Source organism: Phyllostomus discolor, chromosome 12 (genome assembly GCF_004126475.2).
Source record: "Phyllostomus discolor isolate MPI-MPIP mPhyDis1 chromosome 12, mPhyDis1.pri.v3, whole genome shotgun sequence".
NCBI lineage: Eukaryota > Metazoa > Chordata > Mammalia > Chiroptera > Phyllostomidae > Phyllostomus > Phyllostomus discolor.
In genome coordinates this window covers 37,729,932-37,755,020 of record NC_040914.2, presented here as the reverse complement: position 1 = coordinate 37,755,020, position 25,089 = coordinate 37,729,932, and the positions used below count along the sequence as shown (strand labels likewise).

Genomic DNA, 25,089 nt, shown 5'->3' with positions numbered 1-25,089 from the left:
TCACTGATGGACTTCTCGGAGGGAGCGCGTATTTCTTCCCGGGCATCGGGAGGACGCTGCGGCCGACCGGTTGCTCTTCCACCCTGTTGTCAGAGAAGATGAGTCAAAAGAGATTTGCACACCCAGTTAATCCGAACAGATGGCCCTTCCCCTGGATTCTGAGGGAAGCTGCAAAGCAACCCACATTGTCTCCAACTCCAAATTAGGCAAATGAGCACGCAGGCCTCGACGGCCGCTGAGCAGATTTAGCAGAAGGGCCCAGTGAGAGAGATGAAAGATGTAAAAATGTACAGAGACCCCCATCTCGCCTCCCTTAAAATCGTGTCCCCCACCCCCAACTTCTGACATACAAACGATGCTTATCTGGAAAGGAGTGAAAGCAGTAGTGTTTCCTTCCCTTTCACGTGTGTGTGTGTGTGTGCATGTGTGTGTGTATGTGTGTGACTTACCACTGTCAGCCCAGGAAAGGTTCCTGTGTACATGCGTATGCTTGTATACTTCGTGGAAGTGAACATGTAAATACATAAAATGTTTATATTGTATAAACTTCACACACCCAAATAGCATGTTGGGTCTGCTGAGCCAATGACAGGAACAATGGAGACCACTCCCATTGAGAAATAGAAATGCATGGCAGGTTTTCTTGCTTTTATTTTTATTTATTTATTTTTTTTGCGACTGTAGTAAACAAATATCCCCCTGGGCGCACATGGCTCAGGAAAGGTGTGATGGGATGGGAAGGCTTTCGTCATGAAGTCCCCATCCACAAATGCTGTCAAGACTGATAGGGACTGAAGTGTGTATCACACTGCCCCGCCGTGTCGGTTTCATTCCAAACACAGCATGCTTCCGAGGGATCTGTCATTACCATCAGACCTGAAGAAAAGAAAGGCTGGGGAGAGAAACCTCTCCTTGCCACCTATAGGCTGCCGGGGGAAGGTCTCGGGGCCGGCCATGGGCTCCGGGAGGAAGAGGGGTCCAGGAGGCCGCCTCCCATTTGCATTTCCGTTGACTCTCCCTCATTCATTCTTTCAAACAGCGTTTCTCGTGCCAATGTTTGGTATAGATGCGGTGGAGGGTGCAAAGGTGAAAGAGAAACGTATCCCTCATCTTGGGAGCATGTGTTCTTGGAACTGCAGAGACTACTGGAAGCCAAGCCCTCGATCGATGCCGGGAACACAGAGGCCTCCCTGGAGGAGGTGACATTTGAACCCAGCCAAGTGCTCAAAAGGAACAATGTCCAGATAGAGGGGAGGGGTTGCCTCCCAGTCCATGGAAATGGCATACGCAAAGGGGCAGCAGCACAGAAATTTAGCTACATGTTCGAGGACGTACGAGAGGTTCAAGGTGCGGCTGGAACTCTGCCTGCCCTGCACACCAAGGGAATAGGGTGGCCTCATGGGGCTGAACACCGAAAGTCAGACCAGGACGGGCTCAAGGACCGGGTCCACACTGTGGTATTTGGAGTTCATCCCGAAGGCAAGATGGCTTCCTCCTCAGAGCCCACGCTGTCACTGCTGGTCCACTCTGGCCACATGTAGGGCCACCAGTCGCCTGACCAGCAGAGGGAGAAAGCACAGACTGCGACACAGAACAGTGAGGAAGACGAAACTCATGCCCTCAAGGTCCAGCTCCACCATGTTTTTTCCAAATCACTGACTTCTGTAAACGCCAGCTCCACACTCTACCAGCCTCGGGTGCTCTTCAGTGGGATCAGCGTCTGCAGAGAACAAGAGTCTGTCTTATGTTGCCGCTGTAATTGACATATTTGGGGGGCTGTCTATCCAACTCACACTTCCTCCTTCCTTCTGAACTCCCCCCCGCTGCTCAGAAGGCCCCTCAGTGGCCACGCGTGGGTTTCACAACCCTGCTCACGCTGACCGCCACGTGCACCCTCATCAGACTCCTGGCCCAAGGCGGGCCAATCGAGTGTTCTCTCACACAAGCCTCTTCACGTTCACAGAGGAGTGCTGAGATTCGAGCTGACCGATGCTGGGTCTCCAGAGGCAAGGCCCAGAAGCGACTGCCCTGCGAGGTCCCAGGTCCCCGAGGCTGATGCGTCCCTGCTTTCTGAGGCCTCCTGCTTCAGTCCTGCCACCACATGCCCGTATGAAGGTCCCCATGAAGAGCCAGATCTGAATCAGTCAACTTGTTTTCTGCTGGTGGCCGACCGAGAAACCGCTCATATGATTTGTTTTGTTTTTTAATATTTTATTATTTTTAATTAGCATAAACGTTCCTGGTGATTTTCCCTTGACAGAGAAGGATCAATTCCCAAGGAAAAAAAAACGTTCTATTTATTTTCAGAGTGCTAGCATGAGAGGCCAGCCAACATCCAGCTGAAGATCTGATTGTGCGTTCCCTGAGGAAAGTGGCTGCATCTTGCATATTTTTGGTATTTCACTTATACAACTCCCCAGAGGAGAAACTAACTAGTTCTTTCCATCATTCCAAAACCCACCAAATAAAAGGCTCATTTTTTTTTACATGAAGTTTATATCACTTAGTCACCTACTGGAAGGAAGATACAAATACCCAAATCCTACTTAGGAATTAGAGAGATGTCTCCGTCTCTAAGTCCACTGACGGGGAGCTGGATTCCTCTGTTTCATCAACGTGCTTAAGAATAACCAGTCGCACTTTGCCTCTACCTGACAGCTGAAAGGACAGTCTGGGCAGCCGTGTTGACCGCTGCCCAGCTCTCCCTGAATCAGCCCTGTCATTGGAGGCCACTTGGGCTTGGGGGAGATGTTCCAGGAGCTCCCACTGCGGCTCAGCATTTCAAATGAAAAGGTTTGCCCACCAGGGTGAGCCTTCTGCCCTCCCGCCCTCCCCCTTCCTGAGCCGCCATCTGGGCAGAGATGCATCGGGGCATTGCCAAAAATTGCTTCATCGGACCATAGGTGTCACTCTGTGACAGCATCCGAAGATGAAGCCAGTCTTCCAGGTCAGTGACAAGACAAGAATGGAAGAGTCCCTTGGACGTAGGATAGGTAGAGAAAGGGTGTGTGGGCTGGGCGTGGTGTTGATCTTAGCCACACTCACACACACGTGTCTTAACCTGTGCTGGATGGTGACCCTCTGCGGTGGGGGCGAGTTGACTGCCAGCATCTTGCTCGTGTGCAGAAGCCTGAGAAGAACTGGGAGAGCCTCTGCGAAACAGTCCAAGTCCAGATGCAAGATTCACTTCTGTCATCTCACCGAGGAACGAGGTATTACCAGCCATCATCCATTATAACGGTTCATTCCATCCTCCCATTCCCAGAGGGGTTCCGTTCCGAGCCTACTCGCTCCCTCCCGGGCAGAGTGCGGGATCCGTGGAGACGAGATGGTTAAGAGCTCAGACGGCAGAATTTCACCCGGCCACCTGAGTCCCTCAGAGAGGCCCGTGCTAGCGCCTTCCTTTCTCATGTGTTGTAATAAAACAAATTATCCTGGTGTCGCAGACCTTGAATACCTAGTAGCCTTGATAAGCACTTACATCGAAACAAAAAGAGAATCAATTTGCATTTTCCTTTCTGCCGGGTCCCATCGCGCTGCATTTTACAGTTGCCATGACGGGTTATTGCTGTCTCCGCTCTCCGCATCGGGCCGCGGGCGCCCATTGTTCGCGGCGGCTTCCATCAGCGCGTTTCAGGTTGAAGGCATTTCCACAATGCGGCTGCTTTTGTCCGGCCCGACGCTATTATCTCCGATGTGTTCATCCCAACAGGTCTCTTCGGGACCTGAAAACGGTCCTCTGTGAGCACGCGTCAGTCATCACCTTCACTCACAATCAGAGGTGACAATGCACAAGGTCTCAGTGAGCACACACACACACACACACATGCACACGCACAGCTTACCTGGGTGGGCAGCCAGGTATCGCTGCCAGAGCATCTTGGTTGACCTTAGTGAATTAAAACCTCCCCAAGCTCAGGAAGTTCCTTGAACAGATCATAGCATTCTAAACCGTCTCCCCGAGCCAACAAAAGCTTCCCACCATCCCATGTCTGGCCTTTGAATTAGCATTTTCTCCTCTGATCTGTGGCCTCTTAATTTTCTGGGGGCAGAGAAAGCCAACCCAGGGCCTGGATTTCGCCGGCATCGGCTGCGCATGGGCAGCCACGGGAAGCGCGTGCATTCTGGAAAGCACCAATACTCGAGTTAGGATAATTGAGAAATGGCGGCTGGCAGGTTGGGTAACACAATTATTATAGATGTAACCTTTGGGGAAGGAAAGCCCCAAAGTCTTAACCGAAAAAGACAGATGCACCCGGCGGAAGAGAATGGCCACCAAAGACCCATTTCCCGAGGAGAAGGCATGTAAGGAGTGGCTGTGAAACACCATTCCAGCAATGACAAATAGCCTGGTCAGAGATCAAGAATTAAAGCATAAAATATTGATATTTTAAAATTGAGTTTTCATACTAAAAGAAAGAAAACACGCAAAAGAGCCACTTCCTCCTGGTATGTCTGGCAGCCCCGTTTTATTGTAAATTCAGCTGTTCTTCATTCTGCATTAGTCCCGGGCCCCTCTGTACACCCTGATTCCATTGGAAATCAACAGAGAAGACGTCCAGAGTATTTTTACGCCCGTGAAAAGTCTGAATCTTGAACGCCAAACACCCAACCTGTTCATTACCGATTAATCACACTGTGTCGCACAGAAACGAGATCCGAAGATCCTAATGGACAGGTAAAGTATTTTTAAATTTTCTTCAGGTCCTTGTGTGAAGTGGTTAATGATGATAGAGGAGATGCAGATAAATAAAAATAACACAAGCAGAGACAGAACTATTGATCCTTGGAATATATGGGCACCCTGCAAAGAGCTTAAAATATAATAAATAACACTCCACTCAGAAACTGCAGCTTGACGGGTAGTCCAGTGAATGTGCAGAAAACACGTATTTCTGGAACAAGAAAGGGTGGCCACTACACCGGCGTGCAAAGTCAGCCATGGGGAAGAAAAGGTGAATGAACCCTTGGCCCCGAGCTGTGGAATTTTCCAGTCCAGCGTGGACTCTGACAAGAAAGCAGTCATGACCCACAGAATGTGCTAAGTGCTCAGTTTCCGTGTGTGAGATTGAACACCATTTCAGTACCACCCACCATCTCTTCACTCCTCGTGGTTTTCCTGGGAGCCCGGCGTCAGTTAGAATCTTGGCCCGCACTGGGGCATTTGGCAACATTGGGAAGACGACATTGAATGGCAGTCTGGGAGGAGTGCGGGCATGCATCCTCATTTTCCCTGCTCCTGGCATCAGGGAGTCGGGATGTTCCACAATGTTTCCACCAGACTGCAGAGCCCACGGGTACTTCCAAGTCCCTCCCGAAAGTATACAACATCCCAGCAAAGCCGCTTCATGTAACGGGGGCTTGCTGCTGCCTCATCTCGCAGCCCTGCACCAGCTGGCAATGCTCATCGAAAGGTTGGAAGAATATGAAAGTACCGATTCAAAGGATCTGCAGCTCAATCGCTGTCATTCGCATTTTCCCCAGATCCACAGCGCATCCTTTTGTTACAGGGCTGGATCCACGTTTGCTGAAACAGGAGGGGAAACATTTACTCTGGGAAAATGGAAGCGATTTTCTTTTCTTTTCTTTCTTTTTTTTTTTTTTGCCAGAAGTAAAAACTACCCTTCTGATGACTGGAAGCTCCACCAAAAGGATTTTAAAATGAAATTTAAAGCCAATAAAAATGGTTTAGGGGTGAATATTTGTATTATCCAAAGACTTTTCCTTCTAGGAAAGGGCTCCCCACAGAATTCTTCTAAACGGTGAACTCCCCTGGTGCATTTAAATGGTGTTTACAGATCATTAACTACTCACGAAAGCCTGGTGCAGAAAAACCGCCTAAGTGTGAGAATCTCCATTCATTAACCAAAATTTAAGAGAGGGGTGCCTGAGAGGTGGAGTCCACTTGGCCAGAAATAAATTTTCGTGATGAATTTTGGAGTGTATCTATATATATATTCAAGACTTCTCCCTCGAATGCAAACAGAACCTACATTTTAAGAACATTAATTTTAATGCTGAAGTCGTTGGGGTTTATAGGAAAATATCACAAGTTGTCAAACCATAAGCTGGGTGTTGGTATTTAGGTGATTTTCAAGGTGTTTTTTTTTTAATTCAGTACATAACATCATTATTGCCTAGTGTACAAAGTTTAGTCCGCATTTCTACCTGCATCCTTGGTATTGACTTGTGAAAGCAGAATTAACAGGTAAAATGTACACACTTTTTCAAACCGTTCAAACACTTTTCAGAAAGATCATTCTGATATATGTTCCCTTCACTACAATGGCCTGTTCACTGAATCTTTACCAGAAGAGTATATGAACATTTTAAAGATGGCTTTTAATGTTTTAGTTGAAAAAAGTACTTTGTGTTTACTCTAAAATCATTTTGATTACATGTGAAGTTTAACACGTTCGCTGTTTTAGTTAATGATTTGTGTTTTCTCCTGTAAACCAAATGTTTTTGCCCTTAGTAGTATTTTCCTGTGGAGTCTCAGTACCTTTCTTATTGATTTGTGTGAGCTCTTCACATATTAAGGATAAAACTTTTCCTTTATATCAGTCACAACTATTTTTTCTAGTTTGGGGTTTGAACTTTAATTTTGTTTGTGGAATTTTTAGCATGTGCTTCTAATTTTTTCCCCACCAACTTTGACTTAGAAAATCCTTTCTCCAGAGATTACAGGAAAAGGTCATTTATGTTTTCTTCTGTTGCTTTTTCTTTTTAACGTCTATCCAGCTGGATGAACAGGAATGCACACCTCATCTCCGTAAGACGGTCTTCTCCTTCATAGTGCAAAAATTATAATAACTATTTTACAGAATTCTAGGCATTCTATGATACGTTTGAAACCTCCCTGTGCTCAGAGGTTGATAAAAATGCAAGTCCCATAATAGTATATGGCTGACAGATTCTGATAGTCCAACAAGTTTCCACGGTAGCTTGGCCAAATAAAGCAAGCCCAAATGCACCTTTACCAGCTTCACACCAGGCCGAAGTCAGTACACTTTGCCCAAATGTAAAATAACTACATTTTATACGAGCAACTTTGAACCCCATTTTGTTATTTTTTACCTTTTCGTTTCATTTCCGTGCTTGTTTTTCTCCCCCAAAACTTCCAAGTCGTGCGCAGTAGGAAGCTAATGAGTCTCAGAGAACAATGGGGTCTTCTGAACTCGACTCCCTGTGATCTCCGAAAAAAGTCATCTCCCCCAGCGCCACCCCCAGCACCACCCCCGTCCCCAGCCCCGCCTCGCCGCCCACGTCGATGTGGCTCCGACTGTCTTCTCATAGCACCGTCTCCTATATGAATCATTTTCAGCACCGAGTTCTGATCATTATATACAAGGTCACTTTTTAATTAGAACAATATAGTAAAACATATGCTCGGAAGATAAATGAGGTACAAAGCTAGATGTGCTACAGTGAACCCTTTTATTGGAAAGCCCTTAAAAATAATAAGCGTCATGTATAGTCCAGGGGCCTTTGCAACATATTTCAGCGCCGCAAAGTGCCTGCCACGGTGACGGAATGCCCCGTTAGAGGGAACAATCATTTGGCAGCCGGGGTTATTTTAATGGACACATCACTTTAAACGAAGCCTCCGCCATCTGTTCTGCCCTCTAATTACAGATGCAAAAAGAACATAATTCACAATTGCATCATAAAAAAGTAAGATATAAGTGATTTAAATGCATGTGCATCTTCCTTATTCAATGCAGCATGCAGCTGTTATGTTGTTTGCATGTTTCAAACGCAAATGAGGGTGGAAAGCGCTCTTCTGCGAGGGAGCGACTTCCCCGGCACAGGACCTCGTGGGGCGGGAACGAATGCGCAAGCGCGCGCTGTCAGAGCGCCTTACATCACAGGAGAGGCGAGGCTGTTGGGGAGCATGCTCTGTGATCTGGTACCAGGCATGGTGGGCTGCGTGTTTCTGTTTAAATCCAATTTCCAGCCGATTCTTTATTAGGCCGCCACTTTGCAATGGTGGTGCAAGCATGTGCACTTTGTAATCAACAAACAGTATAGAGAGTAGTGTGATAATGAAGAATTCTTCTTTAGAAGAAGGTGAGCATCCTGATTGCCCCAGTTTCGAAGAGGCAGTCCTTGGCATAGGCCCCCATGTATCTTATATGGATTCTTTCTGATTTCCTAAGACCAACTCTTTGTTGCTAGGAGCAGAAGGATGAAGCTCCTTTTCTTTCCCCTAAAGAAGTGATAATACGTCAAGATTCCCTCATGGGTTTACAAGGGAATGATGACTCATTTTGGAGAGGGTGTCTTAATAGTGAGTTTCAAGGTGAACTTAATTCCTCACGGAGCATCTGTGAACCTTCCCCTCTTATGTGGTCAGCATGTACCCAGAATGCAGTTTTGCTCCTTCAAGAAAAAGTCTGTTGAATTTATTCTAGGTATACACAATTTGTTTCCAATCAATGAAGCTGGATAGTCAGATGAAATTTTAATAAAGTAAAATATTTACTTCCTAGGCCTAACTGTTGGGGGATGGTGCTAAAAGTGAATTAATTAGTAAGGAGTGCGAAATGATAGCTTAAAAAGCAATGCAGGTTATTTAAAATTTCAGGCTGCACCCCTGTCAGTGATAAGAAAATATTGTCCTGCAAAATTCTCCCTGCAGCTGCCCTAAGGTCTCGCTAAGGATCATTTGTACTCCACATAGTCATTGCTAATACACAGGTGCTGTGACGGTGTTTGTGAAGTAGTCTAAAAATCCGTCCTTCCCAAAACTCAAATTTACATTATTAATTTCCCTAGCAACTATTCTATTTTTTTTCACAGATTAATCAGAGACAAACAATAGTTAAGATAGCCCAGACATCAACATTGTGATGATTTTATTCAAAATGCATAAATTTATAAGATTGTGTATTATATATGTATGCATTATAACTAATATACAAGCCTATAAATGTGTACTGTGTTATTTATGGACATAAATATTAAAGTATTTGTATGCACACAACAGAGAGGATATTCAGCAAAACAAGATGATTCACCCAGATTTTGCATATGGCAATGCTTCCCATTTGTGTCTGTAATGATGGTTAAATATTGTGCATTTCATCTCTGCACACCATCTACAAAGAATTACAAAATGCTCATCAAGGTTGCCCTTGAGAGGCTGTGTCATAAGAAAGCAATCTTCTTTACCAGTCTCTCCAAATTCTAAAATTTCTGTAGTGAGTGCTTATAATTTTTAAAGTAAACGGAAAGATGTATGTTTCAAAACCCCACACAGAAACATGTTTGAGTGTTAAGGTACTGTAGTCTATTTGCAAACCTACTGTTGCATTGGTGTCTTTTTTTTTAAAGATTTTATTTATTTATTTTTAAAGAGGGAAGGGAGGGAGATAGAGAGAGAAACATCCATGTGCGGTTGCTGGAGGTTATAGCCTGCAACCCAGGCATGTGCCCTGACTGGGAATCGAACCTGTGACACTTTGGTTCGCAGCCCGTGCTCAATCCACTGAGCTATGCCACCCAGGGCTGCATTGGTGTCTTTATGAGACTCTTCTGAATGCGTGTCCATTGGTGTGGACCTTGTCTAGGAGATCTGCTTCACTGCGCCCTTATACAAGGCTTCAACCACACATTCACTGAAACGAGAAATAACCAATCAATTCATGAGATCCACTAATTCATAAAATAGCTTGATAATTACCTTTATTAATAAAAAATCATTGCCACTTTCAAGGAAAACATAGCCCACAATCAGAAATTCTCACCTCAATATTTCTTTCGATTTCGATGATGCTCTTGTCTAAGAAAGGGCTGAAGGAACACGACTTTATTGGGCTCCCAGCCTGTTAGCAGCAGAATGAGAAAAGTGAGAAGAATCATTAAAATGGAAAATGTATTTCATAATTTTAAACTATATTCTGGTATTATGTGTCTTTTTTCTTTTTCTGATTTTTAATTAAAAATGTATACAAAGTGGTGGACTAGGAAAACCCATGTTGCCCCTCACACTGATTTTAATTTTATTTCTTTGTAAACTTTGAAGTCTGCTTAGGAATTTTTAAACTATCAAAAATGGAGGTAGGGGATCTTGAGAAAGGGGAAACAGAAAATCTGTTAAGCACAATTTTTTTACTTTTTTTTTTTTTACTCAGTTAACCTGCTTTGTGGATGTATCCTTTAAATGCGGATGATGCATTGGCTAAATCTCGACTCTCGAATGTCAGGGTTGATCAAATATAAAAATGAACAAACCCAGGGTTAGCAGCCCAGATGGGTGTTCACACATACGTTTTAGACAAGCCTTTTATTTCTAAATTCTTCTTTACAATAGGTGATACATTTTGCAAAAAAAAAAAAAAAAAGAATGGAGTTTCAGGAAAGTCAGACAGGAAGGAGCCATGTCCTTGGTCTACACTCAAAATTCTCTCTATTATTTTTACTTCAGAAGAACTGAAAAAAGAAGTCAAATCAATATTTCTGAACACGGAGCTCTCTGGACAAAAATGCCTCAATAGCTGTCACTCAGACTCTTAGATCTCTTTATTTACATGTGTGCCCTTTGCCCTCGGAAAAGAGCCAGGGGTCACAAGCAAAGCCTGGTTTACCTTAACTTTGTTTTTCAATTAAATCGCAACTAACATCTCTTTCTTTTTTTTTGCAGTTTTTAATTGCACTTAATTTAAATTCAGTTTTATAGTTCAGACATTTCACAACTATTGCTTGCTAGCAAACGATCAAATGAACTTAAAAAGAAATGTACTTATTGAATGGCATCTAAATAGAATCCACTTTTGCATCAAGGATGCTGAGTAGGTTAAAAGTCAAGCAGAAAGAGGTGGCAGGTATGAGGGTGACAGGTGAGTCACAGATACTTTCCCAAGCAGAGGACGCCGTGCCCCACCTTCCCTAGAAGAGTGTCAGGTCTGATAGATGAGAAGTTACGGTTTTCAGATGCATACTTATGAAGTAAACAGAGCCTGGGCTCTGGGAAGGTTAACTGGGCCTACATTATCAACCCTCTGCTACGGCCCCACAACCAAGTGTCGTGCTGATGTTGGTACAGGGACTAGAGTTGTCGTTTTCATCGCTGGTATCCAATGGCATTTAGAGATGTACGCACACAAGTGATGATAATGATGATGAAGGTCGTGCTGCTGCTGATGGTGGTAATAAACAAGATGATGGTGGTGGTATTTAACACATACAAAATGACCATGCGCCAGGCTTTCTGCTAATTGCCTTATTTTTTCTATTTCATTGAATCCTCCCAACAACCCTGGGAGGAAGTCACTGACACACGGCAAAGGGCGTACGACCAGACAAGAAACTCTAGGGAAAAACCAGCACCAGTTCCGTAAAAGTCTTAGCAATTCACGTCCCCGGTCCCTTCCACTGCAGATCTCTCATTGCTTGGCAAATACTTGTGATGAGGATAAATGGAGAAAAACAGGTCCAATAGTATTTCATAGTAAATGAAAATACATATAAAGTATTTTTTCAATTTGAAAAAATACTATTATTGTCATTATATTTGGCATATACATAGTTGATTTACTAAGTAAGCTACTTCCCCAAAAAATCAAAATAGAAAACAAAGTCCCATACATATTTGGAGACAGTGAAAAAGAGAAATCAGAACAAAACTAAAGTGCAGCGTCTCTGTGCTCAAGACAACCCAAGGTCATCAGTTCTCGGCCGACATACACCTGCTGTAGGAAAAGCGCTGGGTCGGATGCTGTAAAGGAGACAACGAGAATTAACATCCACCTTCAAGGAGCTTACCCTCTAGTTAGAAGCACAAGCAGGAGCTTATAGAAATGTAACAACTAAGACCAAACGCTGCAGCATTTCTACTTAGTTACGTGGAAAATACCAAATTATTTTCTTCATTCCTAAAGTTCTTTCACAACCTGTATGTCAAGTGGCCGGAGGTCATCTCTCTAACTGGGCTTTCATTACCCTGTGACACTCTATTGAAACTCGTACCTCACTGAGCTGGGCCTATCCGCATCTCCATTTCCACGTGCGCAAGATGGGATACTGAGTCACAGCCTCGGAGGATCATCAACAGCATTAAATGAGTCAATGACAATCAAATACTCAGAATACTTTCTGGCACGCAGTAGGCCATCGATAATACCCACTGTCAGTATTATTGTTATTACTGCCTACCTCTATAGCTAACTTCCTGGCCAGATTTATGAATAAACTTCGTGCCACCTTCTCCATAATTCTAACAGCTTCTAGGAGACTGCACTGAGTATTCTGTGTGCCCTCTGAAAGAAGAAGACTGAAATGTACAGTAAATGCTAATGGTGCAATTAGTGTCCAGAGGGAAAGTATTCGCTGGGCTCTAGAGAGGTCGAGACAGGCTTGCTGAGGAATGTGGGCTGCGCTGGATGAGGGAACAGAGGTATCTCACTCTGGTGCAACACAGCTGAGGCGCCAGTCGTGGGGACGTGAGTGGAGCGAGGTGGCTGGAGCAGAGAGTTACATGGAGTCAGTGATGAAAAAGCCAATCATTTCGGGGGTTATTGCAGTAGTTTGGCATGGAGACCTGAATGTCTCAGCTAACCACAGTAAGAGAAACAGGCTACAGTCAGGACATAGAAGCAAGACAGATCCAGTAGGGATAGGTGACTGTTCACACAGAGAGCCAGAGAGAAAAGGAGAAACAAACTCAGAGGCATGGCTGTGACGGAGGCAGTGATAATACTATACAAATGGCAAAACAAAACAGAAAGCGGAGCTCATTTTTTTCCAAGGAGAAACAGGAATTGAGTTGGAGCTATGTCAAGTTTGAGGTCCGAGGGTTATCAAATCGGACATGTTTACCCGGTTATTACGTGCGGTTAGTTGACTCACGGAGGGGAAAACAACGCTAGAGAACGAGAAACAACAGGTAACTCCTTCATCCAGCTGCCCCGTGTCCTCGCAAACTTGGCAGCGAGGTGCGTGTAGAATCACAGGCCCTCCATGGAAGTCGCTCGGTGACAACATCAATGAGGAGCGGCACAAAAGCAACACGGCCATCCTTTTCCTGAGCGTGTTCCCGTGGCCTTGGTTCCGCAAGGACCCAGGCTATGGGGCTGATTTGCACCGGGGGAGTTCTTCAGTCTTTGGCTCAAAAAAGAAAATATTTTCTTTTCATCGGCAGCAACAGCCCAGCTCTCCAGACAAAGGGAGTAGGAAGCAAAGGAAGGCCACGCCGCTCAGCCGAGTCTCCGCTGGCGTAAGCCGAACGGGCTGAAGTGCGCATTTTACCGAATGGAAAGGTTTCATGGCATGCACGCAAGAAGAGTCTTGTCAGAAAGTAAGACTTCTGATGAGCCAGAACACAAATGTTTATTTAAAAGAATTTTTTTACACTCTGATTGTGTCCAGGGGAGCCAGGCCAGTCACTGAATCCCAGGAGGGCATCCACTCATGGGGGTCTCTGCCCGGAGAGTCCTTTTTTAGTGGCGTGTTTACAAAACTCTCTGTCCTCGACTAGAAAGAAGAAAACTCCAAAGATATATCTAATTCCGATTCCACGACACAGGCCTACATTTAGAGGAGAGGAAATGTATACACATCCAAACCACTGGCCTTTCTAGAGGTGAGACCCGCAGCACCCAAAATTGAGATTGTATTCTTCAGTGTTCAGTTCTTTTCTTTAAACATTGTCTTATCTTTCCCCGTGGTTACTTATAACGCAGCCCCCAGTTAGAACACAGGGAGAGGGAGAAAGAAAAAAAATATTCAAATATTTTCCCATCAGTGGGGAATCTTTAAACTTCACCTCCAGCAATGTTCTCTAAAACAAGATTGCAGCAGAATTGTATAGAAGAGGGTTTGTGAAGTAACTTGGATGAATAATTTCTAAATCTGCACTTGAGAGAGGCCAAGGGGTGTCCTAAACAGAAGGAAGCTGTGAACTTGGAAACGTGGTGGGGAAGGGAAGGGAAAGTCAGCCAGGTCTTTAAGACCAGCTCACGCGTGAACCCTGCCGTGGGTGTTTAGGTAGAGCTCCCCTCTGTCCTTCAGGGTCCACTCTGACTTTGCTTCAGCTTGCACACCAGGGGTCTGCAGGGACCTGAGCCGCTACACTTTTCTCTCTGTACGTCACACACTCTTGGGGGGCTCTTTAGAATCCAAAGGCCATGGGCTCCTAGAACTCCCTCTGAAGACGGGGAGGCCTGACGGAAGACATAGATGCTCCTAAGGGAGGACAGCTCAGCGTTATCTTCCAACGGGCCTCATCGGAGGGTGAAAAGACAGACCCACAACAGATTTACGGTGCATTCCGCAAGGGGGCCCCGTCCCTCAGCCAGCTGAACTTGGCCATCCGCCTTCAAGTCCAAATGGGTTCCGTGAGCTGTATTCCAAATTCTGTCTTCCCTAACACAAAAAAGAAATCATAAAAAAGTTATACCTACCCTGAAGCCCAGTCTAAAATGAATGCTGACAGCAACCAAATGCTGCAGGCCACCCAGCCCACGGGTTCCTGCCTTCCAGCACGGAGAACCCTTGCATGCCCGCATTCTCTTTGACTGCTTCCTTTAAAGTCTCCCGAGCAAAATGTTCCCCGGAAAGCATTTTGCTGTCTGGCCTTGTGACAATCAGAAAGATACCCAAGTGGTTTTTAAAAACCTTTTCAATCCTATCATTGTACACGGTTTTCAGGACTTGCTTCCCTCATGCCGTCTTCCCCTCGGGGGGAAAAGACATCTCCGGCAAATGAAAGAAACCGCTGTGACCGAGCTGGAATGCATGAAAGCCACACCACCTCCTCCAAGGGGACGAGGAAGAACACGTCCCAGGCCTCCGCGCTTGTCCCTTGTTTAGTCCCCTTCCCTCCAGACACTTGTCCTCTCAGCACCCTCGGGGCTGCCGCCCGGCCGATGCTGCGGTGCTCCCTGGCCCGAGGAAAGATAGTTCCATCTCCCGGGGCCATGATGTGACACCTGGAAGGAAGTGTTGCCATTGGGGACCCAGCGAAATTGTGTGACTACATGAAAGTCAACACTATTTATCTTCACCTCTCATCCCGAGGGCTGACAAAGGGGCGCCACTGTTCGGCCCAACCCCCCCAACCCAGCTGCCATGGAGTGAAGGCAGGGCCTCCTACTTTGAAGTGTCAGACCTTTTGTGCCCGACTACTAGTTTATGAGGCTGATGTCAAGCATCGCACTCAATGAAGCCTTTGTCCTAGGTGTTCGGGCCAGGACAGTGGAAAAACTGCCCTCTCCTCTATCCCAGGCCCATCCATCTTCCCCTCGCCCCGTCTCTCAACTTTCCTGCCTCTCCAGCCGACAGGGAGAGGATCCCTCCTGGGTTAATGTACTGGAAAATTGCCCTGCATGTTTATGAGGGGGTCCCTTCCAAATGAAAGAAAAAAGGAAAGGGGAAAAAAACCGGGAAGAGGAGTCGTTTTTCCCACTGAACTCGTTGGCCTTGTGCTTGTGGGCCTGACCCTGATTAAGGAAACCTCAATGCCCTTCTAGGAGGTGTATTGTCACGTCTGGCAGAACGCACTTCCGATTGAATTTTTTTTATTATTTATAATCACCAAGTGGATTTGAACAGCTCCCAGCACCCATCCCACCCCCAAATACACACACACACACACACACACACACACATCCAAGCTCTTACCTTTGAAGAGGCCCCATCCACTCACATCCAGCTGGCCTCCCGACAGCCTACTCTCCTCCTTGGAGCTAGTGTCCCCAAGGCCACTCCCTATAAATAGCAAACACGCTGTTTTTCAGGGAAGGTCGGAGCCTGTGAACTTTGCCGTGGACGTGAGGCCCAAAGGAGGCCGCCCTCTGGGATACCACACAGTCCCTTATTTTAACATTTTCTCTGGCTAAAAATAATATCCTCTATCTCCGATCTCCTCCCTCCATTTCCAAATTTTAATTCTCCTAACAAAAATAAAATGTCATGTACGTGGTTAAGACATCAACATGCATCCACCACATAGGGTCCTGGCAATGGTGAATATGTTTGCACGGAAACATCAGGAGACTTTTACAAAACAAAACTGAGTCCTTCCAGGAAGTTCTACACAAAAAATCGTGGGAAATGGGGACACAAGATTTGGATCATTGTACCCCATGCAAAATGTGCAGTTTAGAAGCCAGCAAACACATAGTAAGTTTGTTTGGGTCGGGGGGTGTGGAAAATAATTTAGCAGTCAAGTGCATTCTCTTTTTTCTTCAACTCCTTTTTCCAGAAATTGCTTTCTGCTTCCATTGATTATTAATTTGGAGATGGGGGGATGTTACCATGTTAAAGCTCTGTTTCTTTGGTGACAGAAGGAAAATAGTAAGATTTTAAAAGGGAAATTGGGGAAAAGGCAAAAAGTGACTCGAAAACCAAAAAGGCTCATGAAAGGATGGAATCGGCATCCGGTCCTCAGCCTCCCCTCCGCTGTGGGCCCTGTCCTCGGTTTGAGCCTAGGCACTGATCTCCGAATCGAACACCACGTGAAATTGTAATTCCTGGACACTGAATGACTATATCATCTCTCCTGTTAGGAAGTTTATTGCACAGCATGACAAAGCATGGTGACAACTGGTTTTTGAATTCTGCTTGTGATGTCCAAAGTTGAGACACTTCTATGAAATGACTTGATTCTAGCCAGTGGAGAATGCCGTGGGTTGCTGGTTTTTCCTTCCCTGGTGTTCTTCATTAGATATTTTCATCAAAATGTTCTCCGATCCAAATCAAGCTTCCCTTTGTGCAGCTTTTTCAAACGCTCTCCCCTGACAACCGTGGAGCCCATTGAAGTATTTCTCACGATGGTAAAAAGAAACGGGGTGAAGCTGCCCACTCCTGCCCAAAAGAGGGGGGCCGTTAAGTCTAACACAAACATCCACAGGAACCCCTAATCTCTTAGCCTGTCCCCTTTTGTGGAAGGAGGTCAGAGGGCTTTGGTCCCCACGCCTGCTCCCTAAAGACCTTTGACAAGCAGACGTTACTGTAACACGCTCAGGGAATCGAGCATAAATATGACCCCTGACCCTGGCTGTCAGCTGATCCACTGAGTCCCTTAGAAATATACTCTTAACTTTCCTAAACTCCCCCTGTTTCCCACCATCCCCCTCCGCTCAGCCGGGCGCCCCCGCCTCGGGTTTCCATGCCTGTAACTCCTGGCCTGGCGCTTGCACAGTTGCGCCCGGGGTGACCTCTCTCTTCACGGAGGTCAAAGGCCCGAGACCTCAGGCCGGCCTCTTTTCTTGCTAAAGGCCAGCTGATGAATCACTCCTAACTTGAAGGGAACAGGGGGGCCGGGGGTGGGGGTGGCTCCGGAGGCCTTTTGAGAGGAACAACTGTGGCCTATACATCAGCATTTACACTGTTCTGACACTTTCCAAACGCACGGTCCTGCCTGGGAACCACAGAGAGAAGGGAGCCCAGGAGAGGCAGCAAGGTCCTGGAATGCAAAAAAAAAATAAAGAGAAAAGAGTGAGAATATGATAGCTGTCTTCAACCCGTGCAGTCATAGACTGTCAGGGTGGGGGGCGGGGGAGAGGGAGAGGGAAGGACAGAGAGAGAAAGGGAGAGGAAGTGGGAGAAAGAGAAGAGAGATGCGGACACTGTTACACACACACACACACACACACACACACACACACACCCAGTCCAGATTCCAGCTGACCAGACACACTTTTCACAAAACAGTAGAAAAAGAGAATTTCCCCCCTACTCTGGGGTTCAGTCAAGAGGACTTGGTTGAATAACTCAGAATTCTCTTGCTCAGTATTTAGAAAAGTAGAAATGATCTAACTTTTTGAAAAGAAACTAAGTTTATGTTCTTTAATAAACCCCACAGGGGTAGCCTCAGGAGGGGGGATGGGCTGGAAAGTGGAACAGGTGGCTGAAATACCTACAATGTAGCTCACGTCTCAGTGCCCTACTCTTCTACAAAGTTCTCGTTTCCATCTTTAATTTTTTAGCGGTATAGAGAGTCAGCCTTCCATATCTCGGCGGTTTGTGTCATGAATTCAACAAACTGTGGGTCAAAAATGTCCCAACAAAAAATTCCAGAAAATCCCAAAAAAGTTTGCCACGCTCTGAGCACTGAAGTGAATTCACACTAATGAAGTGATGTCTCGTCATACCCTGCTGTAGCTTACATGTAAATATAGGTTATGTGCAAATACTAGTCCTTTTATATGAGGAACTTCAGTATTTTGGTATTGGGGGCTGGGAGAACCCCAGAACTGATCCCCCAAAGATACTGAGGGATGACTGTATTGTAGCTGGGGCCATTCGGGAAGTCTCCGGCAGCCTTCCCAGAGGGCTGGGGCTTAGAAAGGTCGCTGAGGGGCACAGGACACTGGGGGCAGGGCAGAGCCAGCTGGCCCTTGGGGGACCCTCCGTGGAAGGAGCTCCATGGGAGCAGCCCTGCTTGTGCCAGAACTGGACTTCTCAGTGAGGAACCCACCAACCCACACGTCTTCAAAGAATGAGCTGTTGTGAATCTCTTTTACCATTTCAAGTAACTCAGAGTCGAATACGCTATGCCAGCCAATGCAATGAAAGTTTAGGGAAAAAATTGGGTTCACTAACTCTATCAAAGTTTTTTTTTAATGACCTCAGGGGAGGGGGTGGGAGGAGGTAGAATAGGATAGAGGGGGAATAAATGGTAATAGGCAAAAATACAATAATAAATGAACTATTAAAAAAAGGATAGGCACATCCCAACAGAAAAAAAATAATAACAACAATAAAAATGGCCTTATTAGCGTATATTAACTTCAAATTTGTCATACTAAACTTTTTTCATTAAGATACAAAATTAAAAATAAGTATCCTATTTCCATTTTGGCTTATAAATATCTTAAGATACATGGATACTCTCTTGCTTAGTTTTTCTCCTCTTTTTTGTTCTTTGTTTTTATCAAAATGGACAGAATGTAAGGAAAGCAAGGCGGAAAGGTAGATCTTTACTATTAAGTATATACATGAGAACCCCTTTTCTAAACATCTGCAACCAATAACCTAAGCCTGCATTTTAGAAACTAAGACAAAGAAGAGCAGTGTGAGCAAGAAGTAGGAAAGATGAAAATTAGGACACAAAGCAATGAAACTGAAAACAGGAAAATATCAATAGAGAAAAACTGTGTTTCTTTGAAAATTTCAATAAAAGTGAAAAACTTTGAGCCAGGCTACACAAGAATAAAACCAGAAACTCCACAAGTGACCAATATCAGAAACTACATAAGTGACCCACACAAGTGGGGTCATCGCTACTGACTCCGTGGGCATTAAAGAATAAGGAAGGAAAATAATGAGAAAATATGTTGGACTGATTCTTTGAAAGATACAAACTGCTAACCTCATACAAGAAGACATAAATAGAAATAGCCTGAATATCCCCTATGCCTATTTAAAAAATTGAGTCAATAAATAATAGCCTTCAAAGAAAAAGGCACTAGTCCCAGATGGCTTTACTAGAGACTTCTACCAAATATTTAAAAAGACAAAAATAGCAATTCTCCATGATTTCTTGCAGAAAACAAAAGCTGATGGATCATTTCTGGCCTCATACTATGATGTCAGAATCACCCTAAGTAGGTCATTGCCACCACCAGGTAAAGGCATCACAACATAGCAAAACTACAGACAGGTACCTCTCATGAACACAAGGACAAAACAATAGTATTGTCACTGTTATTACCGTTACACACTGACTGTCAAGTGCAGATGCTGATGCATTTCTCCGTGCATTCTCCATCAACCAGGCATATCTATTACAGGGTGCTCTGATTAAATGACCCACCTCGCTTTGCCTAATCCCAATAGATTTTTCTCTATTTGTAGGAAGCATTAAGAGAAAATATTTTGATTTTTTTATTAGTTTCTTTTCAGCTTGCAGCCGACTTTAATGAAAGAAAGGGAAATAAAAGGATGGGCAAAGTCTGTTTTTACAAATCTCAGTCCCAACAAAATCACTCTGTTGCTCCCTTTCCTCCTTTCACCTCATACTCTGGCCAAAGTTCATCCCCTCTCTGTGATCTGCTCTTCTGAGCAAATCTGAAGGGAGATGTGATTTAGAAGAAGAAACTAATGAGAAGCTGCTTGCCAGGGAAAAGCATTTCCAGTATAGGGAAACCCCCACACGAGCAAGGCCAGCCAATCGGAAGCCCTCAGCGGGGCGGAAATGGGACTGACCCTCACTATAGTGTGGTCCTTAATGTCTACTACATGCAGTCCGTGGAACATGATTAGACTGTCACCTCTGAGTCAGTGGCAGGAGCTGGGTGTGGGTGAGGGACCAGGAGAGAGGGTGGGTGCAGCTGGAAGCATGCGAGTCCAACCGCACTAAGAATACAGAGTACGTCTTTTAGTGTGTATGAAGCGGTGTACAAAAGTTTTCTCCCATTGTGCCTGGGACAATGGGAGTTTCCAAGCCAAATTTTAGGTAGCTGTGTGGAGAATCACTTAGCAAAAGGGAGATCTGAGGATTCAATTAAGAGATTAGCCTGAACAGTAGAGCAGTCACGTGGACCCGAACCTGAGCCAAGCATATGACACATGAAAACACATTACCAACGTGCTGTCGATAGGTATCAGGACAAAGTAAATACATGTCGAGGACAAAGGGGATCCCCGAGACCACATACCTGTAAAACTAAAATGAGTGTGCAAATATTAGGGCCTAAGAGACTAGGAAGTGTGGGTAGAAATGCTGTCATTCTCTTTGGGAACTGGAATCGGACACTTTAAAAAAATATAACTCAGAAGTAACCTTCTAAAGACTCCTGAGCTGTAGAACCCGTTGATATAATCTTGGTCATAAACTACAATAATGCTGATTTATGGGGAAACATAACATAGTTCATTAGGAAAAAAACCCAACTGTGGCTAAGAATAGGTCTAGGCTCACGGTGGGATTAAGGAAAAAAGGGACGCTGTGTTCTTGAAAGTTGGATATAGCTTCATGGGAAATGGCAAATACTCGGGAAAGGACACAGAAACACAAATCCTTGGGGACGTAAAGTAGGATCAATGAAATTCCGTGGTACTACATTTTTAAAACCCCATGAGGAAAAGGGGATACACAGATGGTTCTTTAGAGCTTAGGATAAACTTTTTTTTTTTTGTCTAAGAAGGAAAAACTACACTTGCCCTTCATTTACCCTCAATAAATCCATAAATAGATCCATGATGCCTTTTAGTAAAGTAACGAGGTAATGTTTATATTTTCATTTCTTGAATATCGTCCCAATGCAGCAAACACATCTATGTCTTTGAAACTGTTTCCTAACGGATTTGAACAAAAAGTTTAAGAAAGGAACTCGGTGAGTAGAGTATTTTTCCTATAATAAGGAGGAGTATTCACTCGATAACTGTATACGCCTCCGTATATATTTTTCTTAAACAGAAATACATAAAAACTTTGCAGTCAGTCGAAGTGATATATGGGGAAGCTTCCCTGTACAGATTGCAGTGCCTGACAGCAGCAAAATATATAGTATTGCCTTCCTTTCTGAAGCATTAACTCCTAAAGTTGGTAGGAGCTAAAAGAAAAAAAACCTCTTCCCCTACTCTATCAGGCCTACAGAACCCAACTCAAAAAGAAGCTCATGAAACAAAGGAAACCTGAAAGCAAGAACAGGATTTTCTAGAGTAGGCAAAGAACTATATAATCAATGGATAGACAGCAAAAGTGTTGGTGGATTCTATGTCTATATATTTGATTAATATCTGTATTCAAGGATTGTTAAGTCAACATGTGGCTCTGTTCAACATATGACTATTTACCCCATGCCTACCGGTGGATATAGTTCTTTGAAGAGTATCTATGTAAAGCCCTGGCTGGCGTAGCTCAGTGGATGGAGTGCGGGCTTCGAACCAAAGCATCGCAGGTTTGATTCCCAGCCAGGGTACATGCCTGGGTTGCAGGCCACAGCCCCCAGCAACCGCACATTGATGTTTCTCTCTCTCTCTCTTTCTCCCTCCCTTTCCTCTCTAAAAATAAATAAATAAAATCTAAAAAACAAAAAGAGTATCTATGTAGCCAGTTAATGACCTAGTCACTCCTTCACATGACATTTGGGATTTTCAGAGACTCACTACTTTATTCAAATTCACTAACTCAATAAAAGCACTAACTCACCAAATATTTATCGGGCACATGTTATACGAAAGACATCGGACAGATTAATCTCTTTGATGACTTACCTGGGTGTTTGACCAAAGTCACTGGAGGGATTTGTAAAAATGTTCAAACTAATTTATGTGTGTGGAAACAGCAATGTAATCGATATCTGGAAAGACCTAGATGTTTAATGTCAGTGGACGTAACGATCTGGGAGCTTGATCCAGGCGATCAAACAAGTGTCCGATTATGCGTTGTCCCGAAGGCAACTGGTGTAGTGTGTCAGTACATCATCCATAGAGTGGGGGCCCGGAAGGTGGACGTTTGTTCTGGAATATTCTGTGGGTGGCTGGGTGCACGTACATTGGGCTCTTCTGTTGTGACGTGGTCCCTGGCCACTTGTGACACACGTTCTACTAGGCTGACACAGCCCTGCCACCAACGCGGGATGTTTCTATTATATAATGCAATGTGCAAAATACAAATACCTCTCCTTCCAGCGAGATTATAATGGCTGCCAGGTTCACCTTGTTTCTACCTGTTTCCACAGTTCCTCTCTGCTAGGGTTGTTGCTTTTATTTATGTACTCAAGTATTTACTAGTCCATACTACATTTCAAGCATTACCTCTGGGAGCTGGGTGTGGGGAGAAGAGAAGAACATGGGAGAAAACAAGTATCTGACCTATGTGCGGGCTGTTGGAGGTTCACAGATGGCCGTCTGGGAATGCATGGGAGAAAGTGGTGGCAGGGCCAGGGCGTGCCCGGATGTCTCCATGTTCCCAGAGGTCCTTTCAGAGCTAAGATGTTATGGACGTGGGGGTGCCAATCGGGAGGTAGGTGAGTAAGACAAGCCACTGTAGGTATTTCACAGGATACTTAGAGACGATACTGGGACTAGAACCCAGGCCTCAAGCCCAGATATCCTGATTTCAGGTCCAGGGTTATTATTGCCACTAAACCACGTAGATCTGAAATTACTTAGAGCACCTAACATGCGTATCTGATTTTAAATTTAACCAAGGTGTTCATTCTTTGATATATTGAACTGTCCGTCTTTACCCTCAGTGCTCTGCACAGTACAAGGCACGCAGCATAAGCTTGGTAAATGTTTGTTGAGTGAATGAATAAATGAATTGTCTGCATCATGTAGGTACAAAGCAAAATTACAAGGAGGATGGTAGAGAGGTAGATAGATAGATTAGAAACAACTTTTGATATATCTCAAATTATTCAAGAACAAAGTTCTAAAGCTGATGTTACAAGAGGTGCTCTGATATTTTCTTTTAATACTTGCACTAAAGATTATAATACACCAATCAAGTTTAATCTGTGTTGCCACTCCCAATGGCCCAACTGAAAATTTTATCTCCCTGTTTTTTATCCAGATATTAAATTCTAAATTATCGAGAATAATCCAGAAAAGCCATAGCACCAAAATATACAGAAAGGAACCTTTGGCCACAAATACATAAAGCTAAAAATGTTGATGAAAGGGTAATATTCTGTATGATTATACTTATTATAAAGACAGGACACTGAAATCTGGCCAAAAGACTCATTTTTATACTTTTAAATGATATTTTGGGACTAGTCAACCCATACTTTAAATAGTATTAAACTAAAATATTAAATTAAACATGTACACAAGCCTCACATACTTTTAAAGAAGTTACAATTTTCCTCTACTTAATATAGTTAAAGGAATATTGAGACAAATTCACCAAACTAACCACAGCAAAGAAAGAAAACTTTCATAGGAAACGTGTTCTTCCTTATTTCGTAATCTTGCAGATTAGAAATTACAATCACATGAATAAATAAATTCTGTTTTTCTGAGTTGCTGTTACTATTAATATATCCAACTTCAATTAAAACTGTGATTGGCCTGTTAACTTTTTACTTTTGTAATAATTTTAAAAATAATTCGCTCACAAGAACATTGCTTTACTTGCCTTCACGCTTCACATACACATGACATCAGTAACATTCTCTCTTTTCCTTTACTTAAAAAAGAACCAAAACTTTGATAATGTTTCCAAAAACCCACAACATTTTTCTTATCCCTTACTCTCGTGAGGAAAAAAAAGTGTTTAAATCTTCCAGATAGAATTTCTTCAGCTCACTTACAGAATTTCACCTTCTCAACACCCTTGCATTTAACTTAATGTTTTTCAGATTTCCAAACTCTATTACCACGATGCTAAACAAATAACTACAGGTCAAGGGTCAGAGAAAGGGACCTATTGGGTGAAAGGTTGAATAACTTGAAAGAGAAGTGTTACAGCTTTAAGAAAGAGGTTGCACAGGTTGGAGACCTTTAGCCTGCCGGAACCGTCAATTCTTTCTTATTTTGCCTCTTCTCCACCAAGGTGTTAACTTTTTAGCTGCTGGGGATTTGAGGTTCATTATATTTTTTGTCTTCCATTTTACTTATTAAGTCAGAGGAAACATTACTTCACGGCCAAAACAATATTTCAGATTCTATGAATTAGCTTGCCTTAGGGGAAAGCCAAGTTAAATTGGTGCCCTAAATTTGTTCTCATATGTATAGCCAAGTGAATTCTGTAAACATAATGCTTAGGAAACACGCTGAACCATTCAGGTTAGAGCAGATGTGACTCATCCATATCGAAACCTCCAATGTGACTCTTTCCGTGTCTACCCACTCAAGAGGGGAAGGAAATCAATCAGCTACACACCAGGCAGCCCAAGGGCACCCACAAAGAGTTTTAATGCCATATTTAAGTTTTTCCTTTCCTCTGTTTTCCCTCCTTGAGATGTTGGCAAAGACGAGAAAGAAAATTTGGCTGTGTCCGTTCTCCATGACTGAATGGTCTGACCATGACTTTGGATGAAAAGTAACCAGCCAGTAAATGATGAGGGACCCGGAGACTAAGTGGGAGAAGGGTCACTGATAGGTTCTTGCAAAGATGAAAACCTGGCCCTGGCTGGCGTAGCTCAGTGGATTGAGCGCGGGCTGCGAACCAAAGTGTCGCAGGTTCAATTC

General features: G+C 44.1%; 1 long non-coding RNA gene across 1 annotated transcript; it reads right to left on the bottom strand.

The window, feature by feature from the left end:
• Positions 1-9,673: 9,673 nt before the first annotated feature.
• Positions 9,674-24,821, bottom strand: LOC118497718. The gene is made up of 2 exons (XR_004900239.1): positions 24,015-24,821; positions 9,674-9,827 (listed from the first exon to the last, which is right to left on the bottom strand). It is a non-coding gene; the product is annotated as an uncharacterized LOC118497718 (long non-coding RNA).
• Between the last annotated feature and the right edge of the window lie 268 nt (positions 24,822-25,089).